The sequence below is a fragment of the Protopterus annectens genome, chromosome 11.part0, assembly GCF_019279795.1.
Source record: "Protopterus annectens isolate FY-2018-M chromosome 11.part0, PAN1.0, whole genome shotgun sequence".
Taxonomy (NCBI): domain Eukaryota; kingdom Metazoa; phylum Chordata; order Ceratodontiformes; family Protopteridae; genus Protopterus; species Protopterus annectens.
Window position 1 is genome coordinate 1,185,452,140 of NC_056745.1, and position 15,792 is coordinate 1,185,467,931.

The window sequence follows — 15,792 nt, forward strand, 5'->3', positions numbered from 1 at the left end:
GCTGACAGTTTAACTGATGAATCCTGTACTAAGACACTGTATGAGCACATCCACTTGTGCATGATTCCTGACATCCCACATAGAACCATGACGCTCACCTCCCAAATAAACAAGCCAGTCTGATGGTCTCCTGCCATTAACAGAGTATACAACAGAATGTAGACACTGTTGAAGAAAAAATAATAATCCAAGGATGCAAACAACTCCCTTACCAGCCCCAGTAAGATGTTGAGATCCCTCATGGAATCCTCCAAAGCTGGTTATGTAACTAAAATTGCCACAGATTCTACAGACAACCACACAACATTCTATATTTATGTCCAGAATCTAACTGGCAATGCTCAGAAGTGATCTCAGCTACAATAGAATGGCATTACATAGACTGCTCCCACTGATTGTGCCGATATCCTGGCAGATTGATTTAGTGCCACATTCACCCCCTGTCACCCCCAAAAGGGCTCATGTCAATACAAAAAAAGTTCCATTGCCCAGTAATCACGGCCACACAGGCAGAAACCGCACTATTCATAGCTAAGACTACAGCATCCATGGGACCAGATGACATCCTGGGCTGTGTAGTACATGAACTACAAAATGAAATGGCAACTCACCTCTCTGTCATGTGTAATCATAGCCTTGCATCAGGCCTGGTGACCACTGAGTGGTGCACAGCTGCAGTTATCCCACTCCACAAGGGGGGATCCACCTAGGATCCCTGGAACTGCCATCACATCAGTCTAACGAGCCTGATCTGCATGGCCATGGAATGCATTATTAGGGAAGTTTTGAACGCAGACATTGGCAACCCTCAAACATTGGACCCCATACAGATTGGGCTCATTGAGGGCCAGTCTTGTCTCCTGAAACTGATTGACTGCTTTGACTCAGTCTGCATAGCTGTTGAAGAGGGTAAGGCTGTCCAGAAAGCCTATGTGAATCTTGCCAAGCCCTTCAACACCATCCCCCAGTCTGAAAACATAGATTAACATACTAATCTGGCCATCCATCCCTATGCCACTCGATGGTTTGCTACATGGCTTACTGACAGACCCAAACTGTAGGTGTAACTGACTATAAATCCATCTCCAGACAAGTGACAAGTGGAGTACATCAGGGTTCAGTCCTGGGACCACTGTTATTTGGCAACTACATCTCTGAAGTACAGGCCAACAGTACGGGACTCTGGCTAACAAAGGTAACAGATGACTGCAAAATGGGAGTCATTATGAGCCTGACTGTACTTCATGATATGTTACTGATACCAGCATGACATCATACAGGTGGGATGGAGTACTGTTAACATCTTGTGCCCATGTCGTGTAAGGTCCTGGCTATGGGATCTGCAACAGTTGGTAGTGTATTGCAGGGCAGACATGTTTGGCTGTGGGGGTGAATACCTATTCATGCATGACGTATGTTGTTTGTGCCTGTCAACCCTATTAATGATGCATATGGACATATATGTTTCTGCTATGTTCCCACTTTATCTACAGATGTATGTCCGTATATACCTATATAGACATAAATATCTGCTTACATATATGTGTGTGTATATATATGTGTGTGTGTATATATATATATATATATATATATATATATATATATATATATAAAATAACTACATATATCAATAAGTTGTATCTGTTTAGACATTAATATATTTTCACACACACATACATCTACATGTTGGAATACATTCTCTGTACTGTTGAATGACTGGGCTGGAAGATATATTTGTGAATACAGCAGGCTTATGTATATTTGAGATGGATTAGAGGTAAATCACTTTGGCTATGGTGTGCATGGGCCTGGGTTCGAGCCAAGCAGAGGTTGTGTATTTTGTTGCTAGGCAGAACAAGGGCCAATGGATACAGAGTGATTAAGGCACTTTAAAGAAGTTATAAGCGGGTTTGAATGGGTTTGCACAGAGGTAAGCACTGCTAAAGTCTGGTTACAGTTCCTTATACACAGCTTCTGAATTGCTTAACCTGTGTAGGCATTGCTTAGCTGCACGCAAACCCACGCAAACCTGCTTACAACTGCTTTAAAGTGCCTTAATCACTGTGTATCCAACGGGCCGTGTTCTGCCCAGCAACAAAATAAACAGCTCTTGCCAGGCTCAAACCAAGGACCCTGCACACCATAGACAAAGTGATTTACCACTAAGCAATGACAGATACAAAGAGAGTTGATGTTTTCAGAAACATATCATCCAGTCCAGTCATGCAACAGTACAGAGAATGTATTCCAACATCTAGATGTATGTGTGTGTAAATATATTAATATCTAAACAGACACAACATATCTAGATATGTAGATATATATATATATATATATATATATATTAATTTCTAAAACTATATACATATATATCAATATATATGCACATATATACATGCATATGCCTAAATGGACACATATATGTGTCTACACCTACATGTCTACATATACACAGCATGTTACATATGTGTACGCAAATATATATCTATGTAGGTATATACAAACATAGTTATATATATGTTAGCAGATATATATATATCTATATAGGTATATATGGCCATACATCTGTAGATAGCAATGGCATATTAACAAATACACATATGTCCACATGCACTGTTAATGGGGTTGAGAGGCCCCACACACTATACATCTTGTATGAATAGGCATCCCCCCCACAGCCAAACACGTACACCCTGCAATACACTACCAAGTACAGTCTGCCTCCCATAGGACATGTAATATGTGAAAGTCATCAACATCCCCAGGATACAGATACACAGACACAGATATGCAGATACGGATATATATATATATATATATATATATATATATATATACACGTGTGACTACACATACACACACAGATATATGTGCAGTAAGATACATATGTAGAAGGTGCACACAATGTGGAACAGCCACTATGCCTACAGTTAATACCTGAACAACTAGACACTGTATGGGCCACCCATACAAATGTCAATTGTTGCCTGCAACATATACCCATAGAAAGGTCATAGGAAAGATACCACACACAGGTTTGCAGAAATGGGAATCCTTTAATTGTGTACTATAACAGTTCTATATGCCATGTCATATAGCTGTTCAGATACTGACAACCATATAAATAGAGTACTGCAACTGTGAAACAGTTGCATTAATACAGTAGTCTGGAAAGGTTCACAACTGTTGCTGTCCAGGCCAAGCCCTTCAAATTGTACAATAGTGAAGACAGATCGGGCCACAGGATACCAAACAATCAACAGTATGTACTGCAGGTGTGTGGTTCAGCAGCCTCTAGCTACACTCTGTAGAAACTCAGTAGGAGGTAAAGATGTTTTGTGATCAAATGGGTTGTAACTGGTACATAACGAAGCATAACTGACACCATCACTAGCACACTGACAAAAAGAACAGTCTGTATGGCAGGAGGCAGTAGGATTGCAGTACCCCAATTCATGTAAGTAAATGGCAATATAGGTGAAGTATACAGTACTGTACATCCAGATACCTTGTGGCAGCTCACCCCTGATACCCCCACATTTTGTAACAGCCTAGGTCATTTATGGTGCTCCCCACCTACACTCAGTAATACAGGCCGATATACCATTGTTACATACACAGGCCTCTGGAGTGCATAAGGGCACACATGTATTGTGTAGGTGACGCCCACACATATATGGCCCCAGCCCCACTGTATGTGTCGGGGATACAACAGCAGTGGACTAATGGCAGCAATGGCAGTGTGATATACTCACAGCCCACTACAGAACAATCCCCAACAGCATGACATATGTGCAAAGCTTGGTATGTAGATGGAGGACAGAGTCTGGAACACAGGCACATATGTGGAATACTGTTACCATACACTAAGCAAGGTGCTGGTGTTACAGGATAGTCTGCAACATACCCTTAGTTAGGGAATTGAGGTTAGACACAGAAATGGATGTAGCCATGTACTGATAGTACGCAACACACACACTGCCAGTGTAATATCTGACACAGGACCTGTGTGATGGACGGACAACACATGATAGGCATACCTCTGTCCAGCAAGAGGATAGGTCCACAGTAGTGAGCTATGCAGACAGACTGCATTCCAAGGTGCACTAATATGTACACACACACACACACACACACACACACACACACACACACACACACACACCCTGTAAAACCAGTACTATGCAAAACATAACACAACTCTACTCAACATCTGTCTGTAGTTCCTGATCCTCCTACAAATTTGTGGCTGCTCTTAGTGTGCAGGTTCTCCTGTAAGAGGTATTGCTATCTGCTGTCTGTAACACTGATGCCCACACACAGGAAGGATGTCCATCACACAGGAAATGTAAAGGGACCACACCCACATGCTGTAGGTATTTATAGTGGGTGGTTGCCATGACAGTGGTAATTGGAAGTAGTACACATGTAATTATATATATATGGCTATCTGGATAAGTATATGTACATATATTTCCACCATATGTCCTGGACTTGGAGTGTAGCCCTAACCCAGCCCCTGAAGTCCCAAAGTCATAGTGCAAGGGGATGTCAAGTATGTATAGCAGGTATATTACTAGACTCTTGCTACTGTCATTCAGATTGTCTTCACAGACATGGTGTGTGTGGAAGGTGACATCTCCTTATAACATGTGTGCCATTGGCTACTATAGACATCCTAAGGACATCATTGTAAAGTACCGCCACTAGCATGCAATGCCCCTGTGGAGTGCAGCACAGATATTGGCCAATATATGTGGAACTTCGGACACACCCTGTACAGTTCAGAGGATTACACATAATCCCTTAATGCACAACATGTGTACCAGGCCTGACAATATGGATGTAGACAGCCATGTAGATGGGTATAACACATAATGACTGGTATACATTTGCCACCATAGGTTTTGGATTCACACACTTTTGACTGGCCTGACACATAATGACTGCTGGTACAGGGGTGCCATGGACACATACTACCCACTAGATATTGATATAAATCTGTACAGCATCCCACTGCTCTGTCTGACATACATGACTTTTAAGTGAGTATATCTGGCAAGTATCTGCACATGACATCTCACTGGGTAAGTACACCAAGCTGCTAGGCATGTAACAATGCACTGTGCAGGCTACAGGCAGACTGGCTCAACACTAGCCTACATCTCGTATGGGGAAATGCACATGTACCTGAATATATAGCAGGCTCAACAGCATTGTCACAGCACAGGGTAAGATACACCTGTGTGAAAGTGCATAACCACAACCGATGTGAACACAGCCACAGCCACATATGGTAAGCTAGCATAATATTACAGTATACTGACCATATGTTCTACACCATCCTCATATGTGTCACTCACAGAATCCTCCTACATATACTGGGCTGCTACATAGTTTGGTCTGATGGCTGTCTGTGGTATGGGATGTGTGTATATGGCCCTACAAACATGTATGGCAAAATGGTACCATACAGTGTGGCAGCATATAACATCGCATAGAAGGGGAGCTAGAACAATGACATCTACCACAGTCTGTACAGAGGCTAAACTACATATTAACAATACACACACTGCCGACAATCACCATCACTACACAGACCTCAGTACTGTACAAACATCCACAGAATGTCCAGGTTATGTCATGAAATATACCCCCTACTGTACATGACATGTGTAGCAATCTGATATATCACTGGCTTGTTATCAGAGAAGATGAGACTATTTATGGTGTACAGCACATATGCACCACTTCATGCACGACATATGTACAAAGGTTGACAGAGGTGTGGCTGACAGCATACACAGGGCCAGCATAGACATGTTTCTGTGATAACCTCATAAATTTATCATTGTAACGGGGTTTGTTGCAACATATGTCCTATGAGGGATATGAAGTCAGTAACTGTCACGGCCTTCACCATCTACAGACTGCAATCCTCACACTACCTTCTGCATTCTACAGATAGATGCACCGTGGCTAACACATGAAACCAAAGACACAACACTGCCCAGTCTGCAGATGACCCTGCAGATGGGGATTCTTCATATACATGGAACTGACATGGCAGGTATTGCAACATGTACAACAGGCATATCCAGACAAACACTGTTAAACCAACATTACTCCAAATGCAGTATAGCAGCACTTACAGTCTGTAGTCAGGTCAGGCATATCCCCCTCCTACTTTTTGGCCTCTTTCCACACTGTATGTTGTTAGAGGTAAATCCCCAATCTATATGAGATGCTGTTTGCCAAGCAACAGATCAAGTTCCTGCTCACAGTGACTGAAAAGGGCCAACACCACAATGATGTTTCTAGGTATTGGAGTGTGTTTCCAAGCAATTGACTATGGGAATGTTACCACAGCTGTTCCACATGCAATCAGCTAGGGGAGGGCTGCAACTTGTGCAGAGGCCATCAGCTGATCATGAGCATCACTTAAAATACACATGCTGCTGCCTAAGCAAAGCAGGTGTGGGTCTCCACATCCACCAGAGAGGGAGTAGGGGAGGCAGGCAGAGGAAAATACATGTCAGGGAGGGGTGGATGAGTAAAACTGAAGCATGTTTCTGTCACACACCTACCAGCACAGGGGGCAGCCCCCCCTGAACTATATGTAGTGTATCATAGTTCAATGCAGTTATTGGATGCACCACAGCTTTCCCAGAGGTGTATTTCTAGGTGAGTGACATCAGCAGCCTTGCCAAAGTTGAGTATATGAATTGTATGGAGTGTGAGTAGCCTAAAAAGCATTGCTCTCTACTCAGTCAGACACACACATTCACAGTTGCCAACTCTGGGGTTAGAACACCTACCTATTTTATCATACTACAGCAGTATGCAGTTACAGGACACACTGCAGAGATTACTGGGTTATGACTTTCCCAAAGGTGTATTTCTAGGTGAGTGACATCAGCAGCCTTGCCAAAGTTGAGTATATAATTTGTACGGAGTGTGAGTAGCCTAAAAGGCATTGCTCTGTACTCTGTCAGACACACACACAGATTCACACACAAATACAGTTGCCAGGTCTGGGGTTAGAACATCTACCTAACTATGTTATCATACTACAGCAGTATGCAGTTACAGGGCATGCTACAGAGATTACTGGGCTATGACTTTTCCAGAGGTGTATTTCTAGATGAGTGACATCAGCAGCGTTGCCACAGTTGAGTATGTAATTTGTAAGGAGTGTGAGCAGCCTAAAAAGCATTGTTCTCTACTCAGTCACACACACATACATTCACACAAACACAGCTGCCAAGTTTGGGGTTAGAACACCTACCTAACTACTTTATCGCTATGCAGTTACAGGACGCACTACGGAGATTACTGGGTTATGACTTTCCCAGAGATGTATTTCTATGTGAGTGACATCAGCAGCCTTGCCAAAGCTGAGTATATAAATTGTACAGAGTGTGAGTAGCCTAAAAAGCATTTCTCTCTACACAGTCAGACAAACACACTCACACAATTGCTATGTCTGGGGATAGAACTACTACCTAACTAGTTTATCACACTACATCAGTATGCAGTTATGGGATGCACCCTGGAGATTACTGAGCTACAGCTCTCCCAAAGGTGTATTTCACATTGGATGACCTCAGCAGGCTTGTCATAATACTGCTGTGGGGAGGGTGGTGCGCGCATGGGCCGTAACCCATTCATGTAGGGGTTGACATGCCACATGCGGGCACACATGGGGTCATATGTCACAGGTACATGTATACAGCTATTAGATGACTACTTCTTTGTACAGTCATGTTGCACAGCTGGCACATGCACCACATAGTCTGTCATGCTGACAGATACTGGTGGCTAGTATCTGCAGTGAGTGACATCTGCACCTCATGTGTTTGGGGCCCTTTGGCTGTGTGCTGGGTGGGACAGGCCCGGATGGTTCCTTGTCATGGTCACCCTCTTCCACACATCTATGTCTGTCTACCTTTGGCTTATTATAGTGTGTTGTCCTTACATAAATGTCTGTATTCCTATCCACTGTGTGTGTAAGGCAGGAGTGGTGCATATTGTCATGTGTCTGCATTAAGAACTGCGACTGCCAGATATGTCTGGTCCACTGGTGTTTGCAGACATGGCCTTCATGTGTTTAAGTGTGTGAGCATGCCCAGTATGACCTTTCAGTATGTTGTTGCCTGTCATTGCCTTCATTCCTCTAAATGTGTGAGCATGCCCAGTATGGCCATCTGTATTGCATGTGTGGATCAAGTCCAGGTAGTTTGTACTGCGGTGCTGACCTTTGTGTTGTACACCGACAGGTAGCATGCTGTGTCTGCAGGGTATCCACTGGTCATTTGGCATTGACTGTTGCTACATTTCTGCATAGCAGGGGGGGACACCTGACAGTTTCTGCATTTATACACAGGAGTGGGGGGGCACACCTGACTGTTACTATATGAGTACGTAGGATGGGGGCACACCTGACACTTGTACACATTTGCTAGGACTGTACTGGTAAGTCAGGTACTCCATTTCAGTGTGTAGTCTTACCTATCATGCTGGCTAGAGGCATACCAGTGTACTACAGATCTTAGCTTTAATTACCTACATATTAGTTTCTGACTTCCTAGCCTTCACAACTTATATCCATCTGCCTGGCCTGCTGTAGTCTGTCTGTATAGGGCTGGGGTGGGGTTACCCATAGGGCTCATTCAGAGGCCATAGTACAGCATTTGTTTGTGTTTGTCTACACCTTTCCTGCTGGCTGTAACTGTTGTTGGGTATGTGACCCCCCCCCCATCTGGCATGTGTGAGTCACTTACCTTATGGGTGTCCCAGTATTGAGGGTTGTGCCTATGTCGAATGCTCATAGTACACTCCCTATACATGGTTGACCACAGGTAGTGTCATGTTTGGCATCCCTTTTACTGTATGTGCGAGTCAGAGAGGGGTGTCATTCCCTGGGTCCCTACTGTGTCAATGCATGTGCTATGCATTGCCTCTTTGCCAAGGCCAGGGCATACTGGGCATGCCTCCTTCTGCCTACTGGGGCAGGCTCAGGTTGTTCCTCCTCGGAGTCACTCTGTGCCTGCGCAGGCCTTGGCAATGGTGAGGGAGCTGTATGGCCCTGCCCCATGCTGTTCATGCTGCAGCTGTTTCCACTGGATCATATTGTGTAGCATGGCATATACAAGGACAATTTGGGTACATGTAGTTGGTGAGTACTGCAAGGCTCCACCAGATGTGTTCAGGCACTGGAACCATGACTTGAGCATCCAAAATACATGCTCTATTATGATTTGTGTTTGTGCATGTGCCTCATTACGGAGTTCTTGTTCGGTTGTGTGTGCATTTTTGATGGGTGTCATCAGCCATGGCTCCAGTGCGTATCCAGCATCCTCCACTAGGTGACCATGTGGGATGTTCCCACTGACAAATGTCTGGTACAGCTGCATCAGATGCCAGATGTGGGAATCGTGGTCGCTTCCAGGGCAGCCAGCACACACATTCATAATTATGCCCTGGGCATCGCACATGACCTGGCAGTTGATGGAGGGGAAGCCCTTGTGGTTGATGTAGACCCTACCCCGCTCTCCAGGTGGTGCTTTGATGCATATGTGCATACAGTCTATTGCATCCACTACCTCAGGGTATTCTGCTATTTGGTGGAAGAGATGCATATTGCTGGCCAACTCCTCACGGGTGATGGGGAAATATACATATTCACTGACATGTGCTGACATGGCATCCAGGAACTGGTGGAGTACCCTGGATGCTGATGCCTGTGAAATCCCCATCATATCCCCAGTTGGCCTTTGTAAGGTACCTATAGCTACACATACCTTGGCATCCACTGGGATGGGTTCCCCTCTGTTAGTTTTGTGTGTGAGTTGTGGCTGGCACAGCTCAACAATTTGCTGTAGGAGGTCCCTGTCCACCCTATAGCACTCCACTATCTCCAGCTCATGTAGCCCTTGGTAGGTTACCCTGGGTCTGTACACTCCATCCCCTCACTGTGGGTTGCTCAGCAGCATTCACATCCTCACCACCCTCGGCCTCTTGCACATGCTGGTTTATGATAGCAAAAGCAGCCCCTAACATTTTTTCTATTGCTTTCATTTTGTAAAATTTCCCCGTTTGTATGCACCGGTGATGCAGAGTTTTTGGGAAAAACAAGGGGGAAGGGTGTTTGCATAGTTTATAGTGGTGTGCTTTGCTAGGCTGGTCTGCTGCCTATGTAATTGGCTGATTCTGATACATTTCACCTGTCAGCTAAGCTAGTTCTCCTTGATTACCTTAATACTGCTGTTTTCCCTTCCCTTTGTCTCCCTGTATAAGCTTGTGTGCGTGCCGCACAAACAGAGTTCTCAGATGTGCACAGAGCTAATATTTCCTGGTTTAACTTCTTTTTTCTTCCTGTAAGACCTGGTGCGTGGTACGCACACCCGCTTACACTTTGTAAAGAGTGCTAGGCAGGTTTAGACACACCCCTAGCTTAGCTATGTTAAGCTAGGAGCAATCCGGAGCCACAGGGCTCCAATCCATTTACAGTATGCCTGACACACACCCCCATGATGTCACCTGTATCCTAGTCTTGCACCCAGTTATTTATACTCTTACACTCTTGGGACCTGCCTCACACCCTGGGGAAAACTGGGATTCACTATCCTTCCCCTCATTTGCATAGGATTGCCTGCTAATGCATAGTTACTTGTCCCACACTGAGCCTCCCCCCTTAGCAACCATTACTCACTGGACAGGTTGTTTTCTGCCTGCCATTGACTTGCATGGCAGAATACTGTTTTTAGTTAGAATGCTTATTTTAGGTTTATTTTATTATTTTCCTCCCGATCCCATTTGCGTGCCGCTGCCCTATGCTTAAACAGGCGAGATCGGCAAAAAAAAAAAAGTTTTTTTTTTTTAAATTTTTTAAACATTTTGCAATGCCAATGGCCTTCTACTTGGCCATTGGCATGCTTCCTCAATAATATGCAGTCTTTATTTGGAGCTGTCATAGCTCCGTTTTGTAGTTTGCAGAAATGTACTCGGTTACTAACCGAGTACATTTCTGCAGACTGCACTCATCCTGCACAGACAGCTGCCGGCTTCCTGGATCACAAATCACCTTCATTTGCATGGTTTTCACCTGAAAATGAGGGTAATTTACATACAGGAGCTCGGTCCATGCAGGATTAGTTTAAGAGCTCACGTGCACATCCCGGGAGCTAGTTCCTGGATCGCACGTCGGCCATATTGCCGTAAATAGCTCTTAGACTAACCCTGCACGCTATAAAGGGCTTTTCGTAAATCTGGGGGTTTGTCCTTCCACACCCATTTTACTTACAACCATGAGCTCCACGGTTGTGCAATTACAAAGAAAAGACAAACACCATGGCAGACTGACAACACTTAATGGGTGCAATGGCACTCCTGCTGTCTCAGTAAAACAATGTGAATCACTGTCAGAGACTAAAAATGAAACGTGGTTGTAACCAGACAGCATGGTACTCATTGGGTTGAATTTCTTAAACATGTGAAGAAAAATTTGTATGCCACAGTATGAGTTTGCAAGAAGGAAGAACCAATACCATAAGACAGGGATATTCACTGTTTTAATTTAACACAATAGTGGTCTATCAGTGTTAAACAAGTATATTAAGTTATTGTTTCCAGCAAATTAACAGACAAACTCCATCTACCTAAGTATGGCCTAACTTGAAAAACTTGTTATATGATTAAATCATGTCCCCACCCTTCCCTCATAAATTATCCAAAAGGGAATGTAAATAACATTTCTGCAGAAGCACACCCATTGCTTTTGCATTTTGCTATTTTAGAAATTATTTCCAGAACATTCTACCAGGTAACTGTAAAAGCAATGCAAATAAATGGTAAATCAGAACATCACTCAGTTGAAAAAAAAATAAAAAACACTGACACCACTACGCAAGATAACCAAGTACATAAATAAAGGGAACCCAAGCCACCACATTATAGCCATTAAAGAATATATGTAACAAAGACATGTTTGCCTTGCCTGAACATAGATGTCTTCATCTCTCCTCCATAATGGCTGCAGGTAACACAGTTGTGAGATACCATACCTGAACCAAAGCAGAAACACCTTCCTTGCTCTTAAAATTACCTCTTGCCTCCATTGCAGAACGATTTTAACTATGATTGGTAGTAAATAATATCATTATTTGTGTAGTGTATGAAATCTCCCACATTATCTTTCATATAAAGTAAAAAAATGATTGAATGTAATTCTGGATATATTAATGCATACATTCCTGAAAAATGTAAGGATAAATGTGGTGCCTTCTCTCTGTCTTCCTCTTTCATTTTTGTATTTATCCATGACAATCCTTAAATATTTCTGCCAGGACCAGTAGGAAAATCTCTCAGCAATCTTCCTCACCTGACTTCCATTAACATTTGCCTGTCTTCTCATATTGTTCTTCCATCCATTCAGATTTCCACCTCAGCACTGTCAGAATCTTCCTTCAAATTGCCATCCAGTTCTTTGTTCTACCTGCTGCCCACAGCTTGCTGTTGCTGACTTTCCTCTTTCACTGTTAGTCTTTGCTTGGTTCATTTGTTTATTCTCAGGGTGGTCAGTGTCTTCATCATTTGATCCTTTGATCAAGTCCTTATGCTTTCTAGCATCAGTCAACAGCTTGCTGTGGTGTTACTTTTGTTACCATGACACCATAAAAACTGTTGTTAGCATACTTTATTCTTGAAGCACTCTATATGCTGACACCTACCACCTTGGACATTCATATCTCCACACAAACATACTCTGTTAACTAGCTTACTGATATATTTTTTTTGTCTCCATCACTCACAAATTCTCACAAACCAGGTGTAACCCACTCCATTTGCCCTTGCTATGCTCAGGCTCAGTCTTCCCCCTAATTACCCTACCCCCAATCCCTACACAACCAACTACAACTACCTCTACTTTAACCACACCCCCACATCCAGATATCCACTCACTACTTCCAAACCCTTCAACATATTCAGTTACTAATCAACCATCCCCCTTACTATCTCCAACACTTCCCCTGCCCCATAGCTTTTACTCTTAAAGCAGTACATTCCTCATAACCCTCTTACTCACTAAATCTCCACTAGCTTTACCTATAAGCAATACACCTGATATAAAACAATGTTACTCTTACATATTTCTATCCTCAGCTTACTCACAATACTCCTCCACCTCACCTCTTATCATAATCACATAATTACAAACATTCACTCTCCCACCTACCCCTTCCCCTTCCCACCATACCTATTTTACTAATATCTCCATAGCACAACACCTCTTTAATAGCTCCAAGACAGGACTGTTCACATATAGATATGTTAAGCTACTAGCCTCCCCACGTCTAGCCTGTAAATATAGTAGAGTAGCTCCCAAATTCTCTTATCCATTCCTACACAAAAACACAACTGAAACTAAGTGGTGACATCCACCCAAACCCAAGCCCTAAGCCCACACATCAAATACCTCATGCGCCAAACATTATTCACCTCCAGACCATCCCTAATCCACAAGATAATGGCTCCAGCATTCTATGCATCAATATGAATCTCAGAAGCCTCTTAAACAAAATGCATGAATTTCATGATTCCCTCTCCCTTTACACCCCAGACATAGCAGTTTAACTGAAATTTAGCTAAAACCCCCACATAAACAATATTGGAATTCTACCCCAGGATACAATATGCAAAGAGTAGACGGAACAAAGAAAAGTGGTGGTAGAACAGCTATACTATATAAAGATACACTTAAACTCAAATGCATACACTTCAACCCCCAAGGCCTCAACAACACCGAACTACTAATGTGCCATCTCAAAATCAACTAAAAAAACACATTATCATAATCTTAGTCTGTATCCCTCCCGGTAACAACCCAACCATAATTGAGAACCTTCTCTCTTGGGCTTCCACAACATTTAATCAAGAAACCATAATAATGGGGAATTTCAATACATACTGGTCAACCTGTACTTCAGATAACCCCTTCAACTTCATAAATCCCTATGGATTCTCCCAAAGATAACATCATCAACTAGGGTGAGTAAGCATAGTAGCAGACATTCACTTCTAGACTGGACCTTAACCAATAAGCCCTCACTAGTATATCACTCAGGGTGTCTCCCAAACACCCTAAGTGATCACCTTCCCACATATCTACGTAGACATCATCCTAGCCCACCAATAAACATCATATATAAACAAGTCTGGAATAAAAAACATTTTTCAGCCACTACTTTCATAACACTCCTGCAGCACTGTGACTAGTCCCCATTATCACACCTCCATCTAGACTCTGCTGTAGAATACTTTATCAATAAATTCCTTGAAATTCTAAACACGTTAACTCTCCATAGAAAGGTCTGAGTTAAATCCAACTACACTCCATGGCTAACCTAAAGAAACTAAACGGTTACTCTAACAAAGGAACAAAGCATGGTCTCAATAACAGGGTAAGAAAACCCAAATCTCATTCAAAATATATTGGCAATTAAGAAACAAATCCAAAAAACAGATCCAAAACAACAAAAAATTACTATACCACAATACAACAAACACACCAAATATCCCCCAAAGTTCTGGGGTACTGTCCAGTTCATCTCTTTCTTTACAAACTCCATACTGTCTCTGGTGAATAATAACAGTAATGCCCCCTTAACTGGTCCAACTATAACAGAAGCTACCACCAACCCTTTCTCTCTAAAACCTGTTCAAACAAGCAACATAAAAAACTGCTAAATAAACTAAAGCCCACATCCCTTGTCATAGACTAACTACCCAATGAATATCTTAAGTTAGCAGCTGATGCCATCTCCTACCCAGTCTCTCTCTTGCTCAACTGATAAATCAAATAGCAATATATCACCAAACTCTGGAAAATTGCCAACATCATTTATCTGCACAAAGATGGCACCTCAACAGAATTCTTCAATGATCAATAGCCATTTTGTCACCCCTATCAAAAATTCTGGAAAAATGTATACACTCACAACTCATGGACTATCTAATCTGTAATAACTTGCTAACCAATTCCCAACATGGCTTTCGACCCAGACACAGCACCTCAACTGCCCTCATAAGCTTCATTAATACAATAAACCTTCTCAAAAATGAAGGACAACACATTGCCTCTGTCTTCCTACATATGTCCAAGGAGTTTGACACTATCCCACCAAAAGCTCCTCAATGAGCTCTCATCCTTAAACCTATCCCAAACAGCTCTCTCCTGGTTTCACAATTGCCTTTCAGATCAACAATAAGCTGTGAAGTGGCAGAATGATCTATTTACCCATTACAGTTGGTGTCCCCCAAGGATCAGTTTTAGGTCCACTTCTCTTCACAATCATTACCAACAAACTCTATAACGCTACTCACCTTGCAACCTTAATTCAATATGCAGACGGCTCTACTCTTATCTCCACTGCTCCATCCCTTCCACAAGTGCAAGAAATAACTCAAAGATCATTCTCAGCCATAGAATCCTACCTCTCCAGTTTTCATCTAATTTTAAATCCAAATTTATACTCTTCCCCAATAAAAAGCCAGCTGATCACATACCACCCTTTTCTCATCTACTCAGCCAACAAAACCAAAATTGAACCAGTCTCTCATACCAGACTTCTTGGTGTTACTATTGACAGTGGCTTGAGATTTGATAAAACGTAGCAATAGTCATTAAAAAGACTTACATTAAACTAGGCTCACTGTACTGAGCCAAGCCATTCCTAACTAATCTCACCAGGCAAGCAATTTCCAGGACCCACCTTCTTTCAACCTTGCTAT